We start from the raw sequence: 12,868 nt of genomic DNA, 5'->3' as shown, positions 1-12,868 counted from the left end.
TTGATGCAGCTCCTCCGTCCTCTTTATTTCTCGCTTTCCTCAGTCACAGCCCAGTAACATCCAGAGATCCCTTAAGCAAACAGCATAAAGAATTGACAACTACTATTCAGAGTAATTTGTTTGGTGTACTGTCCTATGCACTTCCTCCCTACCCACAGGCACTATTGAAAAATGAACTAATGGGTCATTATCATTACACAGGATGACTGAAGATGTGGCTAAATATTAATGAATTTTATTCAGTAATTGCCCACATAAGAGACAAAATTATCATTTAAAAGAACTGTAGTTACTAATTAGGCTCATTACTCCTTCAAGGGTTCCACTGAGCAGAGGTTATTACACCTTGGTCTAAACTAAAACTAATTCTTCCTATCATTGGTGTTTCTAAAAATGATACAGAAGTTAACTAGGGATATTTTTAAACCAAATAAGTGGCTTTTTATTTGTTTAATAAATGCATTTAGTCAAAGCTATAATTCCTAAATCAAACTGTGCTTTATAAACACTTGGGGATTGCAAAAGCAGATTCTTTTATACCCTTATACAGGAAGTATGAGTCTGTAAGGCCAGGCCTAGAACAAGGAATCTGGGTTTTTTTTTTCTTTTTGGTTTTTTAAATTCCCTTGGTGCCCCCGATACAGCCTTTTGGGAGCTACTAGGCTAAAACATGTTGTTAACAAGGCTGAGATCATTGCAAATATACACTCATTTTCTACAAGACATAAATATTCTACAGAATTCTAGGCAAGACCATTGGGTGTTGCTGGGGACCCAAAGGAGTTGATTTATAAGTAACTTGACATTCATGTGGAAGTGATGAGACAAATACATAAGGAGCATCTACGTTGGGATCACTGAGCTTTTCAAAACTGAACTTTTATTCTTAGATCAGAAAGGGATGCCCAAGGCTGGCCTTCATGTGAGCAGAGGAGAGAATTCCAGGTTGAGGAACAAACTTAAGGACATCAGGTAGGTACCATCCCTTTTTATCCTCTCCCACCTAACCAGCCCTTTGGCAAATTACCTCCCTACTGCCGCTGAAACTGCCTAAAATCTTTTACTTACGAATTAATTCCTTTGAGTCACTCCTTATTATTCCATTCATTCTGCATGATAACTGAGCATCCAGAATTACTAGACAGGTTGCTAATCTCTGGCAAGTGAGAGATGAGAGATTCAGTCTCTGACCTTGGGGAATTCAAGTCTATTGTGGGAAGCAGCTCTATTCACTTATAATACAGCATGCTATGTGCTGTCAGAGAAGAGGCCTTGGAGCCCAGAAGAGAAGGTTAAATGAAGAAGTGAAAATCTCTCAGCCCTCCTGTTAAAGTCCTCAAAATTCTAGCCATGTTATCAGGAAGTCAACTGAGTTATCACTGCACACAAAGCAACACAGTTTCTTTGATGCTGTTGTTACTGCAATTAGAGGGTTCAAGCGTAAGTGGGCCGGAATCCCAGCTGTTGGCTCTTTTTTTGTGTTCCCGTTCTCCAAGGCTGCCTGGCTACAACCCCCAGGGCAAAGCCCTCTGAGCAGGTAAATGGTCAGAGGCTACTGGGATAGGCGAGTTACATTTTTATCAGGGCACCCAGCTGCATGAATTTAGGAGCTGGACTTGAATGGCTTAGGGGCAAGTGTAGCCATAGCAGGAAGTCTGTGAGGAGATTCATGGGGGCAGAGGGTTCACAAAGACAGTGTCAAATTATAGCAGATCACCAGAGTGGTGGGGTGACAGGAAGGGTGAGATCACCAAGTCTTCACAGACACCACAAACATTACAAATGAAGGGATATATGTCCATCAGGTGATAGCTTGCCCCAAATTGTTCTGGATCCTTGTCTATTAGCTATTTTCTAGGTTTCTGGTTTCCAAATGATATGCAAAAACTGGGCTCTAATCGAATCCATTGTCTTCTCCAGGGATGTAACCAGAACATCACTCTGCTGTAATACAATTCTAGTACAGCCATCCCAGATCATACTCTGTTTTCCTTGGGCATCCTTATCTGCATAAACATTCTGAGCTGCCTTTTTATCTGACCCAGATGGTCTACCATAATTGCCTATGATTAGTTCTATATTCCTTTTATCTTTTATTTCCATCCAAATATATTTCCTCCCACTGCCAACTTATTTATTATGTGACATTCTTTCTCCCTTCAGACACAATATCCTCCTTGACCCATGTTGGCATAATTCCCCCTCGCCTGTTGTGTCTATCTCTTATATAAACTTTCCATCTCCAAATTATTCCAAATCTGTTTCTGGTTTTAGCCTCTCCTTAGTAATCCTTGTTACATAATGTGTCTATTATATCTCTTGGTATTTGTTTTCTTTCAGTTCACTTCTTACCATGCATATGAAAGTCATTTGTAAGGGGAACTGTTTAGAATTTGCTTTTATTTTTTCTTTGGTTTCTTTAAGTGTTCTGTCTCCATCCTTTGAGTTCTTTTAATCTCTGAGACTCCTCCCTTTCTTCAGCCTCCTTGATTTCCCTACAACATACTAGTTTATACCTTCCTCCCAAATGCATGCAATTTTTACCATTGTGGCTTTGTGTATTGCTGTGTGGTTTTCCAGAAGAGTTGGCTGTCTTTCATGTAACATTCCAGTCTCCACCATTCATTCGTTTAGCAGGAACTCCATTCAAAATCTGTTTTATCCCAATCTTTAGCATGTGCCTAGAGCATGAAGGAAGTCTGATAGACTAAAAAAAAGTGCAATAAATTCATTTTATGTTTTCATGAGACTTTAGCTGTCTATAAAAAGTCCAAACAACCAATTGAAAGTGAAAATAGTTTAACCCATTGCCTATTCTATTTGGCCTACAGGGAGTTGAATAGTTTGAATTTTTTTTCCTCATTAAATTCTTAACTCAATTTCCCTACTTCCTCACCTAAATGTCCTTTTTGTTGTTGTTGTTTTGTGTGTAGGTGTATGTGGGAGTTTGCATCACTTACACACTCCCTTCACGTTTATGGAAAAGCTATCAGATAGGATGTCACAGATATAACTATACTTCTAATACCACTAAATACAGCCAGTAGTAGTGAGGGCTCATGGTAGAAGGAGTGAGATAAAGCAGTTACCTTGACTGAAAGTCTAGTGACAATACTTAAATATTTTCATGAAATGTAAATTTCCTTGGGGATGAGCTGTCTTCAGTCATCTTTGCTACTCTGCTTCCCTGGGCCTCAGTTCCCTCATTTGAAAATAAGGACAATATTAACAATACTTCCTCAACAGGACTCTTCTGAAGATTATCAAAATACTGCCTAGGAAGAAACATTTTATTAATGGTGAGCAAAATAATAAGATGTGACTAGAAAGTCACCTGGGTATCAGTCAGTAAGTTTTTATACCAGGGAACTAGTGAGTTATTCAATAACCTTAAAAAGAAAGTACATTTTTCTTATGGGAGTAATTTAGTGCCTAGGAGAATATAGATGAGCATAATTACCACATCTCATTGTTTAAAGTACCTGAGGGCAAAGTTCCCCATGCTGAGATCCCATCCTGGCAATAATGTGGTTTCAACAGAGACTTTGAATGTAGAATGTATTTTTCCACTTTTCCCTTGCTCACCCATAAGCTTCCCTCACCCACCCATTGTTCTCCCTTGCCTGTGATCCTCTATGGCTTCTTTTCTTTTTCCCAAAAAGAGTAATATATGCAGGATAAAACAGAACTTAAATATGTTTTAGAATAGATATTCTAAATACATGCCTTGTTTCTCCAGGACTCTCTTCACTTTAAACATTATGAGCACTTTTTTCATAATTTTGCTACACTGTGAATTGTTGCTTGTAAGAAAATGGATGGCATATTCTTGAGAGATTTGAGTTATTTCCTAGTCATCAAGTATCTAAATTTTTGCTCCATATTGCATGTATCTTGCTGTTGTAATTATTCCCTGAACTCTTTGAAAATATCCCCAATAATAGAAAGAAATTTAGAGATTCAGTATGTATCTATCACTAATATATGAGGCGCCACTATAAAATAATGGGAATGATTTCAAAATTTACACAGATCTTTCTTTCAATATGTCCTACCTGTGTTTATGCATAAATGTAACTGATATATAGTGCGTGGACTACATTGGTAACAGATCTGAATAAAAGGCAGTCGTGGTTAAGAACACATGCTGTGCAAGCACACAGAAATGAGGATGAGTTGTATTCACTTCTTATCACTGTAACTTTAGGTGAAACACTTTCATCTCTAGACATCCTGTTTTCCTGCCATACTGTTGGAGGGTGGGAGGCATAAGATCTCCTTTATAAAACTTTTGTTAGAATTAAGTGACAAAACATAAACCTGTAAAACTGTTAATGCAGTATCTGGCTGGCAAAATAAATACTCAATTAAAAAATAATAATAATGTGATTTCAAGTTTAGAGAAGACAGAAACCAGGAGAGGGAGCTCTGATTGGAATATTCCACTCTTCAGATCCGACTGTTGTTGACCTAAATTTAGTCAACAAAACTTTCCCAATAGTTTTGCTTTTAAAATCCTTGAGCCAATTGCATGTTAAGCTTATTCATAAACATGAAATTTAGAGGGAAAGAAATTTTTAAGTTTACATTATTTGGATTAGGAACATAGATTCTGGAGTCATGCCGCTTCCATGAAAATAACAGTGGAACTATTTAGTGGCTATTGATCTCAGGCAGGTTACTTAAACTTCCTGAGCCTCAGTTTTCTCAGTTGTAAAATAAAGAAAATAATAATACTTTCCAAATAGAGCAGCTGTGAGGATTTTTTTTCCCTTTTGATGTTGTTTTATTTATTTATTTTTAACATCTTTATTGGAGTATAACTGTTTTACAATAGTGTGTTAGTTTCTCCTTTACAACAAAGTGAATCAGTTATACATATACATATGTTCCCATATCTCTTCCCTCTTGCGTCTCCCTCCCTTCCACCCTCCCTATCCCACCCCTCTAGGTGGTCACAAAGCACAGAGGGGATCTCCCTGTGCTATGTGGCAGCTTCCCACTAGCTATCTAATTTACATTTGGTAGTGTGTATATGTCCCTGTCACTCTCTCACTTTGTCACAGCTTACCCTTCTCCCTCCCCATATCCTCAATTCCATGCTCTAATAGGTCTGTTTTATTCCCATCCTACCACTAATCTCTTCATGACATTTTTTTTTTCTTAGAGTCCATATATATGTGTTAGCATACGGTATTTGTTTTTCTCTTTCTGACTTACTTCACTCTGTATGACAGATTCCAGGTCTGCCCACCTCATTACAAATAACTCAGTTTCATTTCTTTTTATGGCTGAGTAATATTCCATTGCATATATGTGCCACATCTTCTTTATCCATTCATCTGTTGATGGATACTTAGGTTGCTTCCATGTCCTGGCTATCGTAAATAGAGCTGCAATGAACATTTTGGTACATAACTCTTTTTGAATTATGGTTTTCTCAGGGTATATGCCCAGTAGTGGGATTGCTGGGTCGTATGGTAGTTCTACTTTTAGTTCTTTATGTAACCTCCATACTGTTCTTCACAGTGGCTGTATCAATTTACATTCCCACCAGCAGTGCAAGAGTGTTCCCTTTTCTCCACACCCTCTCCAGCATTTATTGTTTCTAGAGTTTTTGATGATGGCCAATCTGACCAGTGTGAGATGATATCTCATTGTGGTTTTGATTTGCATTTCTCTAATGATTAATAATGTTGAGCATTCTTTCATGTGTTTGTTAGCAATCTGTATATCTTCTTTGGAGAAATGTCTATTTAGTTCTTCTGCCCATTTTTGGATTGGGTTGTTTCTTTTTTTGTTATTGAGCTGCATGAGTTGCTTATAAATTTTGGAGATTAATCCTTTGTCAGTTGCTTCATTAGCAAATATTTTACCATTGTGAGGGTTGTCTTTTGGTCTTGTTTATGGTATCCTTTGCTGTGCAAAAGCTTTTAAGTTTCATTAGGTCCCATTTGTTTATTTTTGTTTTTATTTCCCTTACTCTAGGAGGTGGATCAAAAAGGATCTTGCTGTGATTTACGTCATAGAGTGTTTTTGCTTTTAAAATTCTTGAGCCAATTGCATGTTAAGCTTATTTATAAACATGAAATTTAGAGGGAAAGAAATTTTTAAGTTTACATTATTTGGATTAGGAACACAGATTCTGGAGTCATGCCGCTTCCATGAAAATAACAGTGGAACTATTTAGTGGCTATGTGATCTCAGGCAGGTTACTTAAACGTCCTGAGCCTCAGTTTTCTCAATTGCAAAATAAAGAAAATAATAATACTTTCCAAATAGAGGAGCTGTGAGGATTTTTTTTTTTTAATGTATGGAAAACCCTTATCACTGTGCTTGGCATGTAATAAGCATTAATAAAAGCTTGAGTGCTTTTTATTTTAGAAAGCTGAGGGCCAAAGAGAATTTCATTTGCCCAAAGTCTCACAAATATGCTTTGCAGAGAGTGAAGTCAAGATTCATTCAGTTGATGTCAATAATTTGGCTTTTTGTACCACACACTAGGCCCTCCATATTTGTTCTTTGTACTCACCCTCTTCTATTACCATTCTCTCACGACTAGCAATCTTTTATCATTATGTAAATTATTCATAGAAAAGAGAATCCTTATTATTTAGGCAGACATTTTAGTCAAAGGTAGAAGGCCATTGATTCAGGTGGACAAGTTTGACATATTTATAGTTGACGGTCATATGTTCTCTTACCTGTTAGTCATCACTGTTCCCTTTCCTATCAGATGGTGTGCTTACTGAAGCAGGGCCCATGTCTTATTTATTTGTGCAGGCCCCAGCCTTGACAAATTCTAATCATTACCCATATCTTCAAAGTATGCTAGAAATAAAAAACTTGGTAGTATTAGTAATCACATATCACAAATTATTTCTAGCATTTTTATTATATATTTTTCCCTTTTATTTCACACTGCATCCCATTTTACAATAGAGGACACCAACACTCAAAAGAGGTAAGTAGCTTGTCCAAGATCATACCACTCATAACTGCCTCGCAGGAACACAGACCCTGGGTGACTGACACCAAATCTTCATTATCGGAAGAAAAAGGAGTGGGGGTAGGGAATTCACACATTGACTGTACCTGTTCAGACACAATTTACTCTGATTAAAGATCCATTTCTATGAAAATACCTACACATTTTATGAGAGAAGAACAAATAATACATGGCTCAATTATCTCAAGCATAGGTGAGCTTATTTGTTGACACAAAATTAGCTATTCCTTAACCAATACCATCTATGTATTTCTTCTTTTCAAATAATAAGTTCTGACTGATTTTGCAGCACAAGAGACCAGATCAATTTCAGACTAGAGTTTAACTCGTGGTAGGATAGTATGTGTTTAGCCCAACCACCCATAGCACCATTTAATTGTAGAAAAATCAAAGTTACCTTTAAAAAAATTTTTTTTTGATGTGGACCATTTTTAAAGTCTTTATTGTATTTGTTACAATATTGTGTCTGCTTTATGTTTTGGTTTTTTGGCCCCGAGGCATGTGGGATCTTAGCTCCCTGACCAGGGATCGAACCCGCACCCCCTGAATTGGAAGGCGAAGTCTTAACCACTGGACCACCAGGGAAGTCCCCATAGTTATCTTTTATTTGACATTCTTTCTCTCTTCAAACACTACATTTGTTTGAATCCATCTAGACTTCATATTAGGGTTAGGTTTAGAAATTGTCAAAAACACTTTTAACAAGCTTGTTATAAACCATTACTCCAAGGGAATAAGATGAGTAAATTATGTCTCAACAAAAGAAAATATTCTGTGATTATTATAGTGTTTGAAAACAAAGACCGTGAGAGCTACCGAAAAAAGAGAAAGGGGAGCAAAGTATAGTGAATTCATTACAAGTTTGTTTACATCTGAAATTATTAATATGTATATTTTATTAACAATCCTTACCTTTTTCACCAGCCATATTTTATGACTTCATGCAGTTATTAAAACATTCTTAAAATATTAAAGTCTATTCAAACATTGAGACTAAAGGGTTACATGTCAGATGAGTAATGAGAAAATCAATGGAAAAATAACTTGTCAACAAAGCTTGTCACTTTATATTGAATATCAAGAAAATCAATGGAGAGTCCTTTTTACTTGTGATGAAAGTAGAGACACAGTCAATCTTAATCTTACTTAGAGCTTTACCTTGATCTCACTAGTCAGCATTTGAGTTGTTTTGTTTAGCAACTTGGATATTAAATACTCTATATTTTTGAGCTTTCTTATCAGTGCAGCAAAGACATTTCATAGCATAGTACTTTGACAAGTATTTTTCATATAAGAGATTTGCTACAAAGCTTTCCTTCAATTAAAGCTGATTTTATTCTTGAAGAGAGACATTTTATTTCTGATTTAACATTTTCCTTCCCAAAACGAAGGTTTATATTATTCTATTTTCACCATCGTAACATGACATTGGGTCTTTAATGGGTTAGGCAACTCCATCAGGATTTTTTTTTTTTTTTTTTTTTTTTGCGGCACACAGCCCCTCACCACTGTGGCCTCTCCCGCCGCAGAGCACAGGCTCTGGACGTGCAGGCTCAACAGCCATGGCTCACGGGCCCAGCCGCTCTGTGGCATGTGAGATCCTCCTGGACCAGGGCACGAACCCGCGTCCCCTGCATCGGCAGGTGGACTCACAACCACTGCGCCACCAGGGAAGCCCCACTCCATCAGGATTTTATTTTTTAGAAACTGTGCTATCTTTGGGGAATTGAGCCAAAGGACACTGAAGTGAGATACATCTCTGGCAGAGAAAAGGGGGCCTTATTACAGAATAATTAATGGGATTCCAGAAAAAAGGAGAGCTTAGATCCCACAGAGAGTACTACTAAATCTAGTACTCCTGCTCTCCTGAGTCCTTAGGCCTTAGCAAAGTGGATGGAAAGCAACACTTAGTTCTCAAACTATAGCTCAGAGAAATGAAAGCAAACTGACATCAGAGAAGATGGAAAGGGTGACACATGACAGATGGAAAGAAAGGGCATGGTAAATATGTCAACATAGATGTTACAAAAAAAAAAAAAAGATTAAAGTAAGAAGAAAAGAATGTATAATGTGCAAGAAAAAATAATGTAGCATTCATAAAAACACATAACACAAACAATATATATATGTCCTATGAGCACTTTAGGCCAGTAAAGGATTTAATAAAACTCTTAATTCAGTAAAGGAAGAGATCAATGGCAATATAACATACAATAAGAAAAAATGAATGGAGAGAATGCAAAGATAAGTAAACAGATTAGGAAATCAAAGCAGCTATTATAGACCCAACAGTAGAAACAGTAAAAAGAAAATTAATGTAATAGTAAAAAGCTTCAGATAATCAACATGAATGCAAAAGAAAAAGGCAAAGAGATTAAGGTAACTAGAAGAAGATGATAGGTGTGGAAGATAAAGAAGATCCAACATAAGAATAACTAGGATCATAATGATAGAACCAATCAAATAAAGCATTAAAATATGCAGGAATATAGTGCAAGGAATGTTTCTTGATCTAAAGGAAGAACTAAATTTACAGACTGAATTCCAAGAAACTGATAAAAACAAGTTATGTAAAAATATTTTCTAGTGAAATCATTAAAATTCTAGAATTCTCTGGGATTCTAGACAAAAAAAAAAGTGAGGAAAGAAAATCAGGCTATTATCATCCTCATTCACTGTTAAAAACACTGAAAGCCAGAAGACAATGGAAGTGTCTCTAATGTTCTGAGGGAAAGAAAAATATTACACTCATTCAAATGATGATGCAAAGATAAATGCAAATGACAGACATTCTAAGATATGAAAGTCCTCAGGGAATATAGCACACTATCCAACAACCTGCCAAAATTAAGAAGCCACAGTAAAAGGAGCACCTGTGATCATTGCATCCATTTAAATGTAGAACTGTGTTTAAACAAACAAAAGGATTATGACTACAAAATAAATAAATTTATAGACACTGACCAAATCAAAATAAGTCTGTAAGTAAAGGAGAGGTGGGAAGAATTATAAGAAAACTGAGTTCCTCATCTTTCTTAACAAGTAGTCAATCTATCTTGTCTAAAGTTAACATGTAGGTATAAAAATAAATGATTCTCACCTCTTAGAGATTATTTCTTTCTGGCTATCCACCATTCAGCCATACATCATTCCATCCATCCATCCTTCATCTTACATATAGACATATTTTTAATGGTGTTCAACAACTGTTAACATTACTTATTTATGGATGGTGAAATTTTAGGTGATATATAGCTTTTTTCTTTCACTCCTCTGTATTGCTTGAATTTTCAAGAATTGATCATCACTGGAGTGGATTAAAATTCTTTGCCAGTCTTCTCATCAGGAAATGGAGTCTATCTCCCATCCCTGGTACCTGAGCTTGACTTGTGGCTGGCATTGACCAATGAGACTCAACAGAAGCAATATATTGAGATTTCCATGCTTACCCTCTTTGAACTGTGAGACAAGCATGCTGCAAAGAAGCCCAAGATGTAAGACCACATGAAGATACAGTCCCAGCAATCCCAGCTGTTCCAACCATCCTAGATGAGGCCCTTGGCATGTGAGTGAGGCCATGTTAGACCAATTCATCTCACCTGAATTGCCAGATGACTACAGCTGCATGAGTGAGCCCAAGCAGAAATAGTAGAACATCCTAGTCAATCACAGACTTATGAGACACAATAAGTCGTTTTTGTTTTAAGCTACTAAGTTTTGGAGTTAATTCTTACATACCAAAAATAACTGATTTATTCTCTTTTACAAAAAGAATAATTTCAGTACTCTTAAAAATCTAAATAAGATGCAAAAGTCCCCATTCTATATAATAAGCAAAGTTCTCCTTAACCTGAATTTTTCAAGGGGTTCATGATTTCCCTGTCAATATGTACTACAGCCCTCTTTCCCACTATTAACCACTCCTGACATTCTCCATTACTGCTTTTGTCATTCTCTCACAAGCCCACTTCAACCTACGCTGTAAATTACTGTAATTCCTCAGCTGCTCCAAAGTACCACAAGCACAAAGCTTGTGTATGTCTCAGACTTTCATTAAAGGTAGAAGATAAGATAGTACAAACACTGTATTATTTATCTATTACTGTGCAATAAATTACTCCAAAACTTAGCAGCTTACAATAAACATATATCAATCACATAGCTTCTGTGGGTCAGGCCTTTGGGAAGTGGCTTAAGTGGGTGACTTTGGCTTAGGAACTCCCATGAGGGTGTATCAAAATGTTGGTCATGGCTGAAACCATCTGGAGACCTGACTGGGGTTAGAGGATCTGCTTTCCGATGACTCACACGGCTCTTGGTAGGAGCCCTTTTTGGGGCTTCTTGAGAGGCTTCATGACATGACAACTCATTTCCCTCAGAGTGAACAAGTGATCCAGGAGAGCAAAAAAGAAGTTGCAATGTCTTTTATGGCCTAGGCTTAGAAGTCTGTTATTCCTGTGATATTCTATTGGTTACAAAGTCAGCCCTATTCAGTGCAAGAAGGGACTACATAAACACATGAATACCAGGAACTGGGAATCATTTGGGCCTGTCTATCTCAAGCCTCCTAGGATGAAAGTGATTCACACCATTAGGAATCAGTGTCTGAGGTCTTCATCTCATTAGCTTACAAAACCACACACACACAAAAAAAATCAACAAAATTCCCCCAAACACAGTCATGATGGAAAGTTGTACAGGTTGTTGGCCATACCGGTAAACCCAGTAGAGAGATCTGAGTGCTGCACCCTAATGCAGGGTTATGTCTGTCCAAAGAAAAGGGTATCTTTTTCTGGATTCAAATTTACTTGAAAGCCTGAAATGTACCTTTGGTGCTAAAGAAAACAACAGAAGTAGAGCTTAAACCTTCATAATATTTTAAACAAAATCATGCCAATTCTGTAATCCCAAAATGAGACTTCTGAGAAATCACTGAAAAACTGTTAATATGGAATTTATTTCTAGTATTTGCTACAAATCAGCAACTTACTGAACTTGCTTTGCAAAATTTGGCAAACTCCAATCTTAACAACTCATCACAATGTCTAAATACCTCCTCACCTTTTAGTTCTTAGTTTGTATCACACTGGAATTTTTCAATGCTTTGAGGAGATTTTTGTTTCTGGATTCCCCAGTGTAGTTCTATGTTTCTGGGATATTGTGTTCTAGGAATCAATAAGAGGTAAACTCACAGAAAAACTTCCTACAATCAGATTGTTTTGCAATCAGATATCCACGTGAAAAAACTTGAAATGTGAATTCAGGGATACCGAGACCTTTCAAGGCTATTGCATCAATATTTTTAGTATCTGTCCTTCTAAACACAAGGTTTTTGTAACACATAATGGTTTAATCCAACCAAATCAGTTTCTCAAACCTTTCTAGGGCTACTTAATATATACCATGTTCTTCTTGCATGGCAAAGAGCTATTGCTGAGTCATTTAATTGGCTCTATGGAAGAAGAACTATGTGGAGTTGAAGTCACCCCCTTAAGACAGGTCCTTAGAATAAGTGGTTGTAGTCTGTGCAAACTGCCTTTATTTTATTTTATTTATTTTAAAACGATTTATTTATTATTTTATTTTTGGCTGCATTGGGTCTTAGTTGCGGCACATGGGCTCTTCGTTGTGGTGTGCCTGCTTCTCTCTAGTTGTGACTTGAAGGTTTTCTCTTCTCTAGTTGTGGTGCGCAGGCTTCAGGGCATGTGGGCTCTGTAGTTTGCAGTACGTGGGCTCTAGTTGAGGTCCACGAACTCAGTAGTTGTGGCTCGCAGGCTCAGTTGCCCCGAGGCACGTGGGATCTTAGTTCCCTGACCAGGGATCAAACACGTGTCCCCTGAATTGTAAGGTGGATTCTTT

Source organism: Kogia breviceps, chromosome 1, assembly GCF_026419965.1.
Source record: "Kogia breviceps isolate mKogBre1 chromosome 1, mKogBre1 haplotype 1, whole genome shotgun sequence".
Lineage (NCBI taxonomy): Eukaryota > Metazoa > Chordata > Mammalia > Artiodactyla > Physeteridae > Kogia > Kogia breviceps.
Note: the sequence above shows the minus strand (reverse complement) of the source record.